We start from the raw sequence: 15,300 nt of genomic DNA, 5'->3' as shown, positions 1-15,300 counted from the left end.
ATGACGCCATACCATTTGTGGTTTTAAAAGATACCCTAATTACACATTGATTCTCTTGGCAGTAGACAGACTACCACTGTTTCCCTCCTCCCCCAAAAAGATGAAAAAAGTGTATGCAAATAAAGAGAAGGGAGAAAAAATTTCTTTCTTTTAGCATTATATTCTCTGCAACAACTGTATGAAAGAATCTGATGGTGATGTGACAGGACTGGAAACCGTTAACAGTTGACTACTGTGGTCAATTATATTAATGTTACTGAGCTCAAGCATCTTTAATTCAAGAACTCTTAGAGGAAAAAAAGAACTAACATAGTCATAGTTACCATAAGCTTGATTACAGAAGGAAACCCTCACACTGTCTCACCTGAGCAAGGAATCCATTTTGTACCTGGTAAGAATACCCATCAAGCTGGCAGGCAGGCAACTGATTGGGGTGTGGATCAGTAACTCAATGAGGCAAACAGCTGTATGTGCAAGCAAGAGGCAAGTTCTCCCTTTCTGGCCAAAAGGCCATAGGAATTGCAGATTCCCATACACATGAAAAATTTTCTTCTCAACTTTCTACTCTGTAACTAGAATAGACACCTTCCCTGTACTCTCCAGTCCTTGGACAATAGTAAATACTTAGTCCTCAGAGAAACTTTCTTCCACATAAATATTAGGTTACTGTGTTGGTTTTGCGTGGCAAGGTTTTGGTAGCGGGGGGGCTACAGGGGTGGCTTCTGTGAGAAGCTGCTAGAAGCTTCCCCTGTGTCTGACAGAGCCAATGCCAGCCGGCTCCAAGACGGACCCTCCGCTGGCCAAGGCCAAGCCAATCAGCGCCTCTGTGATAACATATTTAAGAAGGGGAAAAACAGTTAGAGAGGGCTTTTGCAGCCAGAGAGAGGAGTGAGAAGATGTAAGAACATCTGCAGACACCAAGGTCAGTGAAGAAGGAGGGGGAGGAGGTGCTCCAGGCGCCGGAGCAAGATTCCCCTGCAGCCCGTGGTGAGGACCATGGTGAAGCAGGCTGTCCCCCTGCAGCCCATGGAGGGAGGATGAGGGGGTGTAGCGATTCCCCCTGCAGCCCGTGGAGGACCCCACGCCGGAGCAGGTGGAGACACCTGAAGGAGGCTGTGGCCCCGTGGGAAGCCCGCGCTGGAGCAAGCTCCTGGCAGGACCTGTGGATCCGTGGAGAGAGGAGCCCACGCCAGAGCAGGTTTGCTGACAGGACTTGTGACCCCGTGGGGGACCCACGCTGGAGCAGTTTGCTCCTGAAGGTCTGCACCCCGTGGAGGAGACTCACGTTGGAGAAGGCCGTGAAGGACTGTCTCCTGTGAGAGGGACCCCACGCTGGAGCGGGGGAACAATGAGTCCTCCCCCTGAGGATGAAGAAGCAGCAGAAACATCGCGTGATGAACTGACCGTAACCCCCACTCCCTGTCCCCCTGTGCCGCTGGGGGGGGCGGAGGTTGAAGCCGGGAGTGAAGTTGAGCCCGGGAAGATGGGAGGGGTGGGGGGAGGTGTTTTAAGATTTTGGTTTTATTTCTCATTCCTCTACTCTGTTTTGCTTAGTAATAAATAAGATGAATTCCCTCTCTAAGTTCGGTCTGTTTTGCTCGTGATGATAATTAGAGAATGATCTCTCCCTGTCCTTATCTCAACCCGTAAGTTTTCTTTTATTGTAGCTTTTCTCCCCTGTCTAATGAAAGAGGGGAGTGATAGAGCAGCTCTGGTGGGCACCTGGCCCTCAGCCAGGGTCAACCCACCACAGTTACCTAATCACCAATTCATCAGCATCATCCAATCTCTAAATTTAAGACACTGATGAGAAGATGAAAATAATTCAGTGTAGCATGGGTCCTTCCATTTGACTAAGTAGATCAACAAACAGGCAGACAGAAGAAGCAAAACATGAGAATTAGTAAACCATTACACAACGCTTTTCATCCAAACATGTATAAGTGGTTAAACAAAAAGTTCATAATCACTATCCTCATCTTAAAGGTTAAAAAAGAAATACATACAGAAGTGAACACACTTGCCCTGAGAGGCCAGTGGCAGAACTGAGAACAGAAGCAGCAAGAAAATATAACTCTTAAGTCCCCCTTCCCAGTTCTCTATAGAAATATACTGTCCGTCCTTAGAAATAAACATGAAGTACTTGCTTGTTTCCTGCTCCTGCACAATATTAAGTTATTTTAAGGCCACATTAAAGGCATCCTTCTCACTTTAACTCTGCTGTTAGTTTAAGGTTGATAAACAGAAAGTACAAATATTGAGTCAAAACATCAAGAATTATTTTTTCCCAGAATGGATTATAACAACATCACTAGCTTGTACGTTACATCATTTAAATATATTTTCCAGTCACAGAGATATGCTTGAATAGGGTTTCTAAGCCACAGAACACATCTGTAATTCAAAAAGAGTACGGCACTCAGCAAGAGAATGCAAATGAGACCGAACAGAGCAACCCTGATAGAGAAACCCCATCCACCCACAAAGATGGGTTATGCATGTCGCATTTTCCAGTCTATTTCTCTTAAACATGTTTTGCACTTTCTACTGCTAAAAATAACTCTGTTACATTAGAAAGAGCAGTGGGAGAAATCAGTGCTTGCTGGCAAACTTCTTTCTCTCCCCTCCCCCCTTTTTAAAAAATAAAGAAAAGAGAAGCTATTTATCTGTAGCGTTTCAGACATGTTTAGGTTAACTACAGTTGTTAAACAACCATACTAAATATGAAAAAGCTGAGAATGGTATATATATTTTTCTTGTGTAAGTCTACTCAGCTCAATTCTGGTTTTACTGACACCCATGTTAGTTAAGTGGCTCAGAGAAATCTCCCCACTGCAGAACTAGTGAGAGTAGACTGTGACTTTAAAAATGCGTATGTATGTATGTGCACCTAGACACATTTATTCATCAGTGTGTTTAATAGCACATGCATTTACTACATAAGTTACTATGCTGGAAGAGTGGTGGAACAACAAATTTCCCTTCCATCATAAACAGAGCTATCATCTAAGCAACATTGGGTTTTGCTTTGCCTCTCATGACATAAGGAAAGACGACTTTAAAATAAAGCTGCATGTTAAAAAACAATCTTTTTTTATAGACACCTCTAAGCCCTTCAAACATATTTAACCCTTGCTGTGTAGAAATTAAATGCTATTACTCCTCCAAAATGTTTCACAGGAGTCAATCATACCTAGTCCAAGCATCAATCAAAAAATTACTAAGACAGGTCTTGTTCATTACTAGTAACCTAAGTCTTTAACAGACATTTGATCTGCTTAGCCAAGTAAGCTAGAGTTGTTGCTATTCATTAAAAGCAAGGATACATATGTATATACTTCCTCAGATTGTCTACCTTTGTCTAGGTTATTTAGTGTTTCCATAAAAAGTCAATATAAAAATGATCATGTATCAACATATTCATGTGTATAGAAATAATAAACTGTTTTAAGCAAAAGTCACCAAATAGTGCCACCTGCTGTAAACTGTCTAATACTGCCAGCCAGTCACCAGCCCCTGTTCTCCATTACCTGAAATTCACAGAATAAAATATTACACAGCCAAACCCCTTCATTCGATAAGAGACTACAGAGCTATAGAGAGAAGAAAGGAACAAAGCAACAAACAAACAATTTAACAGACCTCTGCTGGAATCAGAGAGATATAAATAGCCTATTGTTCCAGTGTCCATCTGCTTTTGTAGTGCCTCCTGGATCACTGAACAGGCAGCAATTTGCATAAGAAAATCCTCATACGAACACTGATACATACACTCACATGTAAATGCCTTTAAGAGCATAATTTATTAACAGCTCATTAATAAAGGTGATATGTTACTACTTCGATTGTACAAGCACCTCCTACAGGTTCCAGATTAAAGGTTTTACAGTTGAAGCAATGGAACAAATTGCACAGCCACAACTCATGTATCAAAGAAATCAACAGCAAAACTCCCAAGATGGTTCTACAGGACTTAACCAAAATAAAACCCCACCATAAACTCTAAAATTGTCTAGGTGGTAGGGAACCTTAATTTGAGCATTCACATTCTGTGATGATGAGAATAAGACAAATAATTAGCTGAAACAATTTAAAATATCTGCAGAACATATCTATAGTGTGCCCTAAAGACAATACAATTCATTTTTAAAGTAGCCACAGCTCAGATGAGAGACAGCAGAATATTTGCAAAGCAAATGCTTTGAAAAAGCCTTCCTAGTATTTTCATAGGATCCTGAGCAACAGGCACAACCATCCATTTGCCAAAACACAAGCCAGTGTAGTTGAAGCCTAGCTTTGTCTTTGATACAGTGTCTGACTTTTTCATACCCATGCTGATACAATCCATTTCATCATGACATAACTGAAATGAGCTAAATATATTTAAACTACATGTTGATCCTGCATCTGGATAGAATTAGTTTTCTACTCTCATAAATGAATTAAACTCTAAGTTGACCAAATAGATCAGGTGGAGATCGCATCTAATCACAACAGAGAAGCCCTCAGCACTTTGTTTCACCATTTGGATCCTTTACCTGGGGCCAAATGTTTCATATCTACAAAGCTTTGCGATGTGCTGCATAACACTATCACCACCTGTACCTCAGAAGTGATTGAAGTTCCTCAATACCAGCATGTCAGCCTGGTAGCTAACAAAATGCCTTGTTGTCCTGGTTTTGGCTGGGATAGAGTCAATTTTCTTCCAAGTAACAAGTATAGTGCCATGGTTTGGATTTAGGATGAGAATAACATTGGTAACACACTGATGTTTTCAGTTGTTGCCAAGCAGTCAGGGATTTTTCAGCTTCTCACACTGCCCTGCCAGCAAGAAGGCTGGGGGTACACAAGAAGCTGGGAGGGGACACGGCCAGGACAGCTGACCCAAACTAGCCAAGTGGATATTCCATACCATATGATGTCATGCTCAGTATATAACTAGGGTTTGGCCAGGAGGCAGCACAGCTGAGGACCTAGCTGGGCATCAGCTTCAGGTGGTGACCAATTGTGCTGTGCATCCCTTGTTTTTGTATATCCTTTTATCTTTATCATCTTTCTTTTCCGTCCTATTAAACTGTCTTTATCTCAACCCATGAGTTTTACTTCCCCCTCCCCCCTGCTTTTCTATTTTCTCCCCCATCCCATTGGAGGGGGTCTTGGGGATGGGGAGTGAGTGAACAGCTGTATGGTTGATTTAGCTGCAGGCCAGGTTAAACTACAACACTTGTGAATGAAATAAGTGAAAATGAATGAATAAATGCCATTTAAATGTAAATTATTGTTATTAACAGAACTGGGCATATTTCTGTGCTACTCCCATGGCTAATTTTTCACTCACATTTCTATATGACTTTTAATTTTGTAAAAACAGATTCATTAAGTGCTGATTGATTTCTATTTTCTAAATCATGATGAAATTATGGTTTAAAGTGTCATGTCACAGGTAAAAACTGTTAAAAGCCACAGCAGCACAGTAATGAAAGAGTATCCACATTAATTACCTGTACATTTATCATGCAGCTTTTTTTTTTTCCTTTTTCTTTCTTTTAAAGACACTGCTTTTCTGTATTGTAAGCCAGCTTCACTCAAAAAGATTGATCAGCTGAAAGTACTGGAGGACCAGATTCTCATGTATATCCCTAAGGAGCCCTTCACACTGCCTAGCCATGCAAAGGAACTTTAAATCAAGTAGATACTGAACTGAAGGCTGTTACAACATCCCCTGCACAGTTACTCATACTCTAAGCTCTTGTATCTTTTCACTAGGTGAGATCTAAGCCTTCAGGCTTTCCATGTCTTTGCACTCTTTCAAGCCCTGCTCCTGTGACTGAGTATAAAACTTCATGCTGTCATGACACAAAACTTGGTGTTTGCATAGAAATTAGCCTTTCCACTAACATTTAAAAATCCCAACATGCTGTAATTCCAAGTAAACAGTTTCCTGGGAGAGAAAAGCTGTATTGCTTTTCCATGTGAGAGAAAAGCTGTATTGCTTATACTTGGAGTTCAGTACTAGACAGTTCTAGAGCACTCATGCTTGTTAACACTTGGCACTGATTAGCTCCTTGCATTTAAGATTATAAAATATTTAGTAGACATTAATGAATTAAAACTGACATCATCCTTGTGAACACAGAAAGTTTTAAGATCTTACTACAGATTGATAAACCGATACACTGAAACAATAATGGCAGCATTCTTAACCTTGCTTGAGTAATGCAAATTGTACAAATCCAAATGCATGAATTTGAGGAAACAGCTACCTTAAAGAGGGACTGAGCACACAGCCTTACAATTCAGGAACTGGTTAAAGTTACTAAATCCAGTGCTGTTAGGAGTTCTCAGTTAAAAACTAACATTTGAATGTTCTATCTAAAACATCAGTGAAATAAAAGAAATAAGTGATACCCAAAGAAAACAGAGTTCCAAAATTCTAGCTTTCAAGGTTATCTTGTAAAGGCAAACATCAAGTTTTATTTGTGACTGCACCAGTGACCATGAATCACACACTACTGTAGCCAAAGAGGCCTCACATGGCAATTACCCCATTCTGAGGAGTGCAAAAGGGTAATATCATGCAATTAATAAAGTTTCCCAAGATAGACCACTAGCTGTACATGAGCCTATAACATACGATTGTATACACACGTGTATAGAGGTGTACATAAACTCAGAGAAGCCAACTGTGTTGTCTTCCCACTTAGTGTGTGTGCCAACAGGCCTGAAGTAGGTATGGGTGCCCAATCCTGCCTTACCCTGACTTTACAGAATACAGAATTGTGTTGAATAAATTTTTTGCTCAGTTTCTCACCCCCTAGAAAAGTTTATCGGTACCTTCATTTTCACACTGAAGTCACTTCCACTCACCTGGAACACAATAGTAGCAAAAAATTGAATAGTATTTACAGGCAAGGCTGCTTTCTAGTGCATACAAGGGAGTGAAATTGTATGGGTGTGTTGAAAACAGCGCTACTTAGACAGAAAAGCTAAACCAACAAAATCTGCTGGTTGTACTGACAGTAAATGAATTTAGTGTGCTGGGCAACTGGATTTCTGGGAAGCAGTTACAAATTACAATAAATTTTGCAGTCTCCATTCAAATAGAAATTCTACTAGCAAAAGCAGATCAGCAAGGGTTTCTCCTATTACAAAGCCCGCAAAGCTGAAAGAATAATTGACCAACTGACCATTTTTTATAATGGTATGCCAGATATATCCCAGACTAAGTATATGAAAAGTGTCCACTAAAGTTTCTAATTATTTTCACTAAGCCACCATTCACCATAGCATAAACCACACTAAGTCCTTTATCAGCACAGAGAACAGAAGCCTAAAAACAGTACAGCTGCGTGTAATCCTTATTGCCAGCATCTCTGCACCAAGAATATCCATTCATATTCAACAATTAAATACAACAGGCTATTAGATGCTACCTAAGACAGACATTAGGATTGATCCTATCTCATATATTTATCTGCAACCTAAGAATAAAGTTGTCTCCAAGATATGCAGGTTGATACTCTGACTTTAGAATCTATCAAATGAGAGCTATTTTACAAGTATTCAGTAAATTGTCACTTAAAATACCATATATAGTTCTCATCATGTGTATGCAATAACAATTTGAACAGAAATTCAGAAGATCTTTTACAATGATTAGAAAAATGGAGTATCTGCAGAGAGATATTAAGAGGACAGCTTTATTTTGCTAGCAAATGAATGCTGACAAAGAATATCTGACTTTAGAAGTATGTTTAGAAATAAATATCACAGAGGGATAAAAACTGCTTAAGACAGATTAAGGATCAAATGACTATATTCATGAATATTATTTCAACTAGTCCTGCAAGAAGACACTGTCAGAGTAGCTAGTACAAGAAACCTAGCATTGGTTTTCAGTGGGAGCTCAATAAATTTATAAAAGAGACCAAATGATAGTGTAGGAAGGTTTCATAGACAGCAACTTGATATTTGAATCCACACATACCTGACATGGCATCTTATAAAGAGAACCTAAAATCAAAGTAGATCACTGTTTCTTTTCATTATAATTGCACTTATGGCTCCTGTATAGCAGGACATTACTGACTACCTACAGAAGCCTGAAGATGATACACTTTTCCCAGTTAGTGCATTTCTGTGTAAATACAGGAAGAAAGCACCTTCCTCTAAACAAATGGAAATAGTACATAGCTCAAGAAACAACTTGGGTACCTATGCTTTTAATGACAATAGCATGCTGCAGATGCACATTCCTCTTATTGTCACAATTTAACTTATCCCCAGGTTTCTGGCTGAAACACTTATGCAGATTACATTTGTGCAGACTGCTGCAGAGCTGGTTTGTGAAGGTTTGGGGACAGTTGTTAGTTGGAGTTTGTTTGTGGTGGGGTTTTGGTTTTTTGTGGGTTTGGTTAGTTTGGTTTTGGTTTTTTTTAATTGTTCCTACTTTTGTAGCACTACAATCCAGAGAACCATGTAGTAAGTTCATTAACACATCCATTGTCACTACAGGGTCCTTGATCTATCTTTTTGGCTTTCTATGTCTTATATACACAGATACGTATTTAAAGTCTTTATAAAGTATTAGTCATATTGTGTCATATCAAAACTGTTTATTTTATATGCATATATGTATGTATGCACACAGATGTTCCACAGATTCCTCTCAAATAATTGTCCACTGTACAATTGTACAAATTACTAGACAGCTAGTTGGTGGGGCAATCAGAAAATCCTTCCCCAATGTTATGTTCTTATTCATTCAATAGGCTGCTTAGACAACCAGAGTGGTATGCAGCATGCTGCCTCTTTTTTGAGCACTCACTGCTACAAGATGTCCATAGTCTGGTAGGGAAGTCGTGTTGCAGGTAACAAAGGCAACTAGTAGGCTGAAATAATTGAAGCCTTCAATTAGTGAGCTGCCTCCAGATTTCTCATGGCAGGAAACACAGTCTTTGTCCCAAGATCTGCGCATGGCTGAGCTTCCTTCTTTCAGTGCTGAGGTGCTATGTGAAAGATAAATTTGAAATCCTGCAAATTTGCAGTTGGATAATTGGCAAAGGTGCACCATCAAGTGCACTAAATAAACCATTTCAGCTCTAGATCACACTTATGATTTACACTGTAAATAATTGTTAAAAATGTTCATCTTAACAGTAAATAGCAGTTCAAAGAAATCAATTTAATAATGACAGATTGTTTCCAGCTAGAAATATAACATTAGTTGATTTTAATCACAAACTCATATTCAGTTGCTACAGATTAATATCTCAGATTAAGGTTTTAAAGCCACAAATAACCTGTTTCTTTTTACTTTTCTGTTACAACAGCGATGCTTACTGAACACTGATGAATGCTTTCATGTGTGTCAAAAAGAGCTCATTTTAAAAAAAACACAAGTAACTAGTTTGATTCCTGACTCTTTACAAAGCAGCTTAAGATATACTCAAACAGCTGGTTTTCAGAAAGGCAAGAGTAGGAAGAATAGGAATGAGGAAGTCAGTTTAAGAAAAAAGTCTGACAAATATGAAAATTTGTGTATAGTTTGCAAGGCTCTATGCTTGTCCAAACTACTCTTGGAAAACAATTTATGAAATTACCAACTGGAAAAATAACACTCCACCAAATGTGAGTTCTGAAGCCTGTACTTTCTACTTAACAGGTTTTAAGACTATTGGTATGCACATTTAAAAAAATGCGTATGGGACAATTGGTTCCTGTGCCTGAGTAGAAGTCTCAGCTCTTTAAATACTGCAACCAAATTCACATCACAACACTGCTGCCCTGCTCTCTATCCAGGGCTGTGAATAGTAGTGCTGGGCACAAACTTGATATTTTGGTCTTTTAGACATTCACTCTCTACCATATCTGTTTTCCTCTATCCTCCCTGTATCTTTGATACTGTCATCTCAATTCTTCTCTTTTCTTCCTCTTCTCATTTTAATTTATTCTCCCACCCTTCACCTTTTCTTACACCAAGCTTTCTCACACAACATCTTTATCTCAACTTTTACTCCAGTTGCTCTCCTCTCAACCAACTCCTCTTTCTTCAACCATGCAACAAGGTTTGTGTAACCTCTGAAAGTAGCTATCCACATGAAGATCACTCTCTTCTCAGCAGAATGCCCCATAAAATACATAGGGAGATCATAAAGCTCAAATACAATACATCGGCTCCTCACTATTACATTATCTATGGACACATAGAAAAACACTTTAAAAAAAGTGTTAGCACATCTTCAAGCTAATGTGTATCATACACATATTAAAAGTTATGACTAACATCTACATTAGCGTTGAATTACTAACCATGATATTTAGTATTCTCCCTGTCTGCCCAATAGTTAGCAACAAGGCAAAAATACATTAGCCTTACGTTCGATATAGAATAGGATGTGGAAACAAGCATAGGATTACTTTTTTCTATGTTTGGATAGAGGTTTTCACAGACATACCGTGAAATCTAGGGCATCGTAGCTTTAATAAAAAGACAAAAATACCGTGACTACTACAAATGAAAATTCAGCTATCAGCAGCTAGTATTAGACAGTCGGAAAGATCATAACCTAGAATTTGCCTGCTGTAGTAAAGCTAGTAGCAGTTTTTACAGTTTTATGTCCCTACCCCAGAAAATACTGACAACCATAGCTAATATCAGGCAAAACACCCCATACGAACATGCCTAAATTAACAAAAAAGACAGGAAATCTGGAGGGTTTTTTTGACTGGTTGTTTTTGGGGAAGGGATATGTGTTTGTTTTTTGAAGTGCAATGATATCTTAAGTACTACCCAAGGACCTTCTAGAAGCATACTGTTTCCAAACTCCAGGGAGCAACTTTGTTTTGCCTTTAAAAAGGGCATAATTTTTCAGACAGCCTGCATGTACCTTTTATGCCATGCAAGTTCAAATCACTCCTAAAAGATGCAGGCAGTGGATTCAGAGTACAGCAGATTCGCCTACTATTTCCCAGCTTTGCTCTGTCTTCCTGCCTATTTCGTGACTGAACCAGCCACCTGTATAATGCTAACAGCAAGTAAAATATACAGAGAAATAAATGGCTCCAGACATTAGTTTTACTTTAGATGGAAATTCAGTATCTGTTAAAAAGAAAATTATATATTATACAAGTTATAGTTAAAAAATCGTAACTATCATTGGACTCGTACTGGAAATTGCAAGACTTGATAACAGACATATCCCTCCTTTTTCAGCCAGAGAGAGAAGGTATTCCAAGGCCTTTGGTAAGAACATTCCATCTGCCACATCTCCTCTAGTGCTCTAAGGAAGATCTGGCACCAGTGGCAATATGCCATCTTAGAAAGACAAGTCATCCATCAGCTAGGCTACTTCAATCCCACTTACAGCCTATGGTATTGTACACATGAAATGAAATACCATTAGACTACAGTGCCCAAATCCACAGCCAAATCTACTGTAAAGTTTAACCACTGCTGGCAAGGGAAAAGCATCTTTAACTTTGAGTTGAATAATTCTCTTGTGATAAAGCTACATCTTCATTGTGAAATCTTTACTTCCCATTTCATGAGTCAAGAGCAGTTTCAGAACATTCTAATCAGAATCTTATAGGGCATAATGTGGGGCAAAGGGGGAGGGGGGACACCAAAAAACCAAAACCATTTTACCCATTTTTGACAGAGGACTACAGCTTTATCTCCCAGAGCAGCAGTTCAGATTCCATATTTGCACATAATGTTTTTCCTTACAGAAATCAAAATCATAACCAAAACCTCCAAATGCACTCTCTCCCCAGAGGGCGTTTTTTTAAGCTGATGTTTTGCATGTTACAGGACTCTTCTCATTCCAAAAGGATATTCAAAGTGCTAGGTCTGATCTATAAAGCTTAGGCATATTTTAGCATGAGTTTCATTCTAATATTCTTCAGGGTCCCCTTTATTACAGTAATCCTAATTACTGTCAGTTTGAGGTATAGGAGGTTGACTAAAGAAGCGGCACCTTTTGGCGAGAGTGTTGTACCCTGTAAATATAAAATTATATCTTCATTTATCTCATGTTTTCTTTGGTTTATAACATCTAAGAAGAAATGGAATGTTTCATCCTCTAGCAAAAAATTACATCCCCCCCTCAAACTACTAACATTTTTTTTAATTTGGTTTCATAACATGTTAATGGATGTAAAACCAAGAACGTAGAAAAAAATACATCTGTGTTTTCAGATCTGCATATTCATATAAACCAGCACATAAGAAAATTATGGGAAGACTATATAATACAGGCAGACTGTTCAAGTGTATAGGACACTAGATGTTGGCAATTGTGGAGTACATTGCCCCTTTTTTCCAATAGGCATTGGGCACATCATCCTTGGTTTTATTATTATTTATATGGTCCTCATAAGCACATCTGAAACACATGATCCATTTAGTTTGCTTAACCTCACTCTAGCTGTAGAAGTGAGGCATTACTAATATTGTAAGCAGAAGAACAAAGACATTAACAGCCTGAAGTCCAGCAGCTCAAAAGACAGTCTTAATAGCTTTGTTATAGGCAAGATGTGACAGCACAAGGATTTGCATCTAGGTGTCATATGTGCTAGATTGGTGTCCCTAAAACTGAATCACTCCTTGTCCTGCCCTGCTGCCTTCCCTGCATACCTGAATTCCAGTGCAAATGGGTTCCCACCTAAGGCCAAACAACTGGAAGCCGACACACCTGGTTGAACCAGGTTGCAGAACAGTGCAGGTACCATAGTGGCAGACTGCAGCTAGCAAACATGTCCTCTGATAAGATCCTTTTCATTTTAGCCTTCCCTAAAAAGCTCCAACTTAGCTGACCTGTAACATTCTTGTACTAGGTCACACTGCAAGTACGTGAGGTATTGGTGCCACACAGCAAGGACAAAGGGGCCAACTGAACCTTACACTTGAAAGATTGACCAGCCTAACTGTGGATTTATTCAGCTGTGGCACCAGTTTTCTTCTAATATAGGCTCATCCAGATTCTAGTAATGAGAGGTTCCAGCTGGCCACCTACTACTATACAAATAATAACTGTTCCTCACACAAATCCCATCTGGACATAAACAGAAATATAAGCCTTAAAACAAAACTCCCAACAAGAAAAAAAGTATTTTTAAAACCTTAATTAGAAAATTAGTCTCTGATGTCCACATCACAACTAACATCACTAGTGAACCAAGTCTCATATTGTTGCTTTATTGTTTATTATTAAAATCATTGTAGGCACTAGGAACTGTAGCCATGAATTAGAAGCCTATAATGTTAAATACCTACAGATTTTATTCTATTAGATCTTACTACCAAAAAAGTTATCCAAGGACAAACTCTGTGTAAACATGTTGTCAAGGTGATGATTAGTCAGCTAATTTATGTAGGGTTCATATAACCATGTACTCTGTAGAAAGCAGTACTGAGAAAAATGGCATTTTTAGAATACATTGTATTACAATTCCTATTATAATATTTGACTTTCTAATTATGCAAAGTGTAAATTCATGCAAGGCACAAAGCACAGGTGAACAAAATGGTCTTACAACTATACTCCAACTCACTATTAGACTGGTTTTTGTTTATATCCACATCAACACAAATTAGTAAGCACTGACAGAAAGGACTTTGCTTACTGCACAGCTCTGGAACAACAGTTTGCCCCTTGTATATACTTAGCTACCACAAAGCCACTCTGAAGTTAAAATTTAAAAGCCCAGGCACATGTAAATGATGCCAGCTTTTTGGTGAAAGTTTGTAACATCCTGTAGCAACAATGGGATACCCAGAACAGAAGGTCTGCGTGTTAAAATTGCACTATAGCCCTGATCTAAAAATCTCTCAGCTAGAGCAAAGTACTCTGGTTGTAAATTTATAGGTTGGAGGGTTTGTCACAAGAAATAATTTCACAATTCTTTCTCAGTTCTGCTAAAAAACCCAACCTTACTCAGTCACATAGTTTCAAAAGATTACAAAGATAACCGATGCTGTCTGTAGACAGACTTTTTCCTTCCCTGCAGAAGAACTGATCTATTTGTTCTCTAGTTCTCTGGTTGGGAGCAGGAGAGTCAAAGTATTTATCGGAGTTATAGGAAAGGATTACACATGTAGATGGATTTACAAAATGTCAATCCCGGCAGGCTTCTGAAATTTAAAGACCCTAATGCATGGGGAGTGATATACTTTACAATAAGGGAAATGTCAAGCTGTGGAAAAACTATTCCAGAAGGTAGCTGTGAGTTAAGTACAGAGTTCACTTCTCTTGTCACTTGATCCTCTCCTTAGAATTAAGGACTGAACTTACCATTTTGAAAAATGTAGAGTAGCAGCTATAAAAATCCACCACAAGAATGTTCATATTAGGAGTTTTTTCTGCCTTTACACAAGTTTAAGGGATTGTCAGAGGTCAGAAAGAATTGAACATCCCTGCTGAGTTGCTTCTGTGAAAGACATGCTGTGGAATGGTGTAGGTGTACTTATTCTTCATGGCTATTGAGACAGGACCAAAAAAAACCAAAAAGGAGTGGGGCAGAAAGATGCTGACTTGCTTAATATTGACTCTTGTTAGGCCTCAATAACAGGGACCAACACCATTTTTTAACAGATAAACAAGAATTTTCTGCTTAACAAACAAGCCATATTCAAAGATCTTTCCAATAATACTCAGACAATTAATTATGCTATTTAGGACAAAGCAGGTGTGGTAGATTGCTCATTGTTAGGTTAACCATAGATCTTACAGATGAGAACAAGATTCCCGCCACCCCCCCCCCCCCCCCAAAACTGAGAACAGAGACACTTGCAGATCTTCAAATACCCTTTAACGAAAAACAGAACTACATGGCAGAGAGTGCCACATACCGGAGCTCCCCCCTCCCTAGCTATCTATTACTGCTTCTCTATCTCCACAGGTGAGAACTGCCTTCCCGGGAAGCAGCCAATACACTGTTATTTCCTGGCAGGGGGCAGACTAATGAATCCGAGTAGGAGCACAGCTCCTATTTAAATGCAAGATTAGACTGAATACCTTCCCAAGCTATTGAAAATGCAGTGTTTTTGTTTAGGAGACCAGCAGAACTTAGTCTATATCAGCTTTTAAATTCTATGACAGTTAATGCATGCAAAATCATCTTACACTTTGAATACATTATAGAAAGATTTCTCAATATAACACCACCAAGATCCTAGCGTAAAGCTATATTTTAATGAAGCTGTTTCATTAAAAAAAAGTACCACCCTCTTACCTCCCTGCAGTACATTTATATGAGGGATTGGTGCTACAAGTCAGAACTATTGAATTACATTCAGAT

At 38.8% G+C, this 15,300-nt stretch overlaps 1 protein-coding gene across 1 annotated transcript in view; it reads right to left on the bottom strand.

Annotated features, from left to right (window-relative positions):
* Positions 1-15,300, bottom strand: part of RPS24 (ribosomal protein S24) — a 209,455-nt gene that overhangs the window by 115,005 nt on the left and 79,150 nt on the right. The window lies entirely within an intron of this gene.

This window comes from Balearica regulorum, chromosome 7, assembly GCF_011004875.1.
Source record: "Balearica regulorum gibbericeps isolate bBalReg1 chromosome 7, bBalReg1.pri, whole genome shotgun sequence".
Lineage (NCBI taxonomy): Eukaryota > Metazoa > Chordata > Aves > Gruiformes > Gruidae > Balearica > Balearica regulorum.
This window is presented reverse-complemented; position numbering and strand designations above follow the sequence as displayed.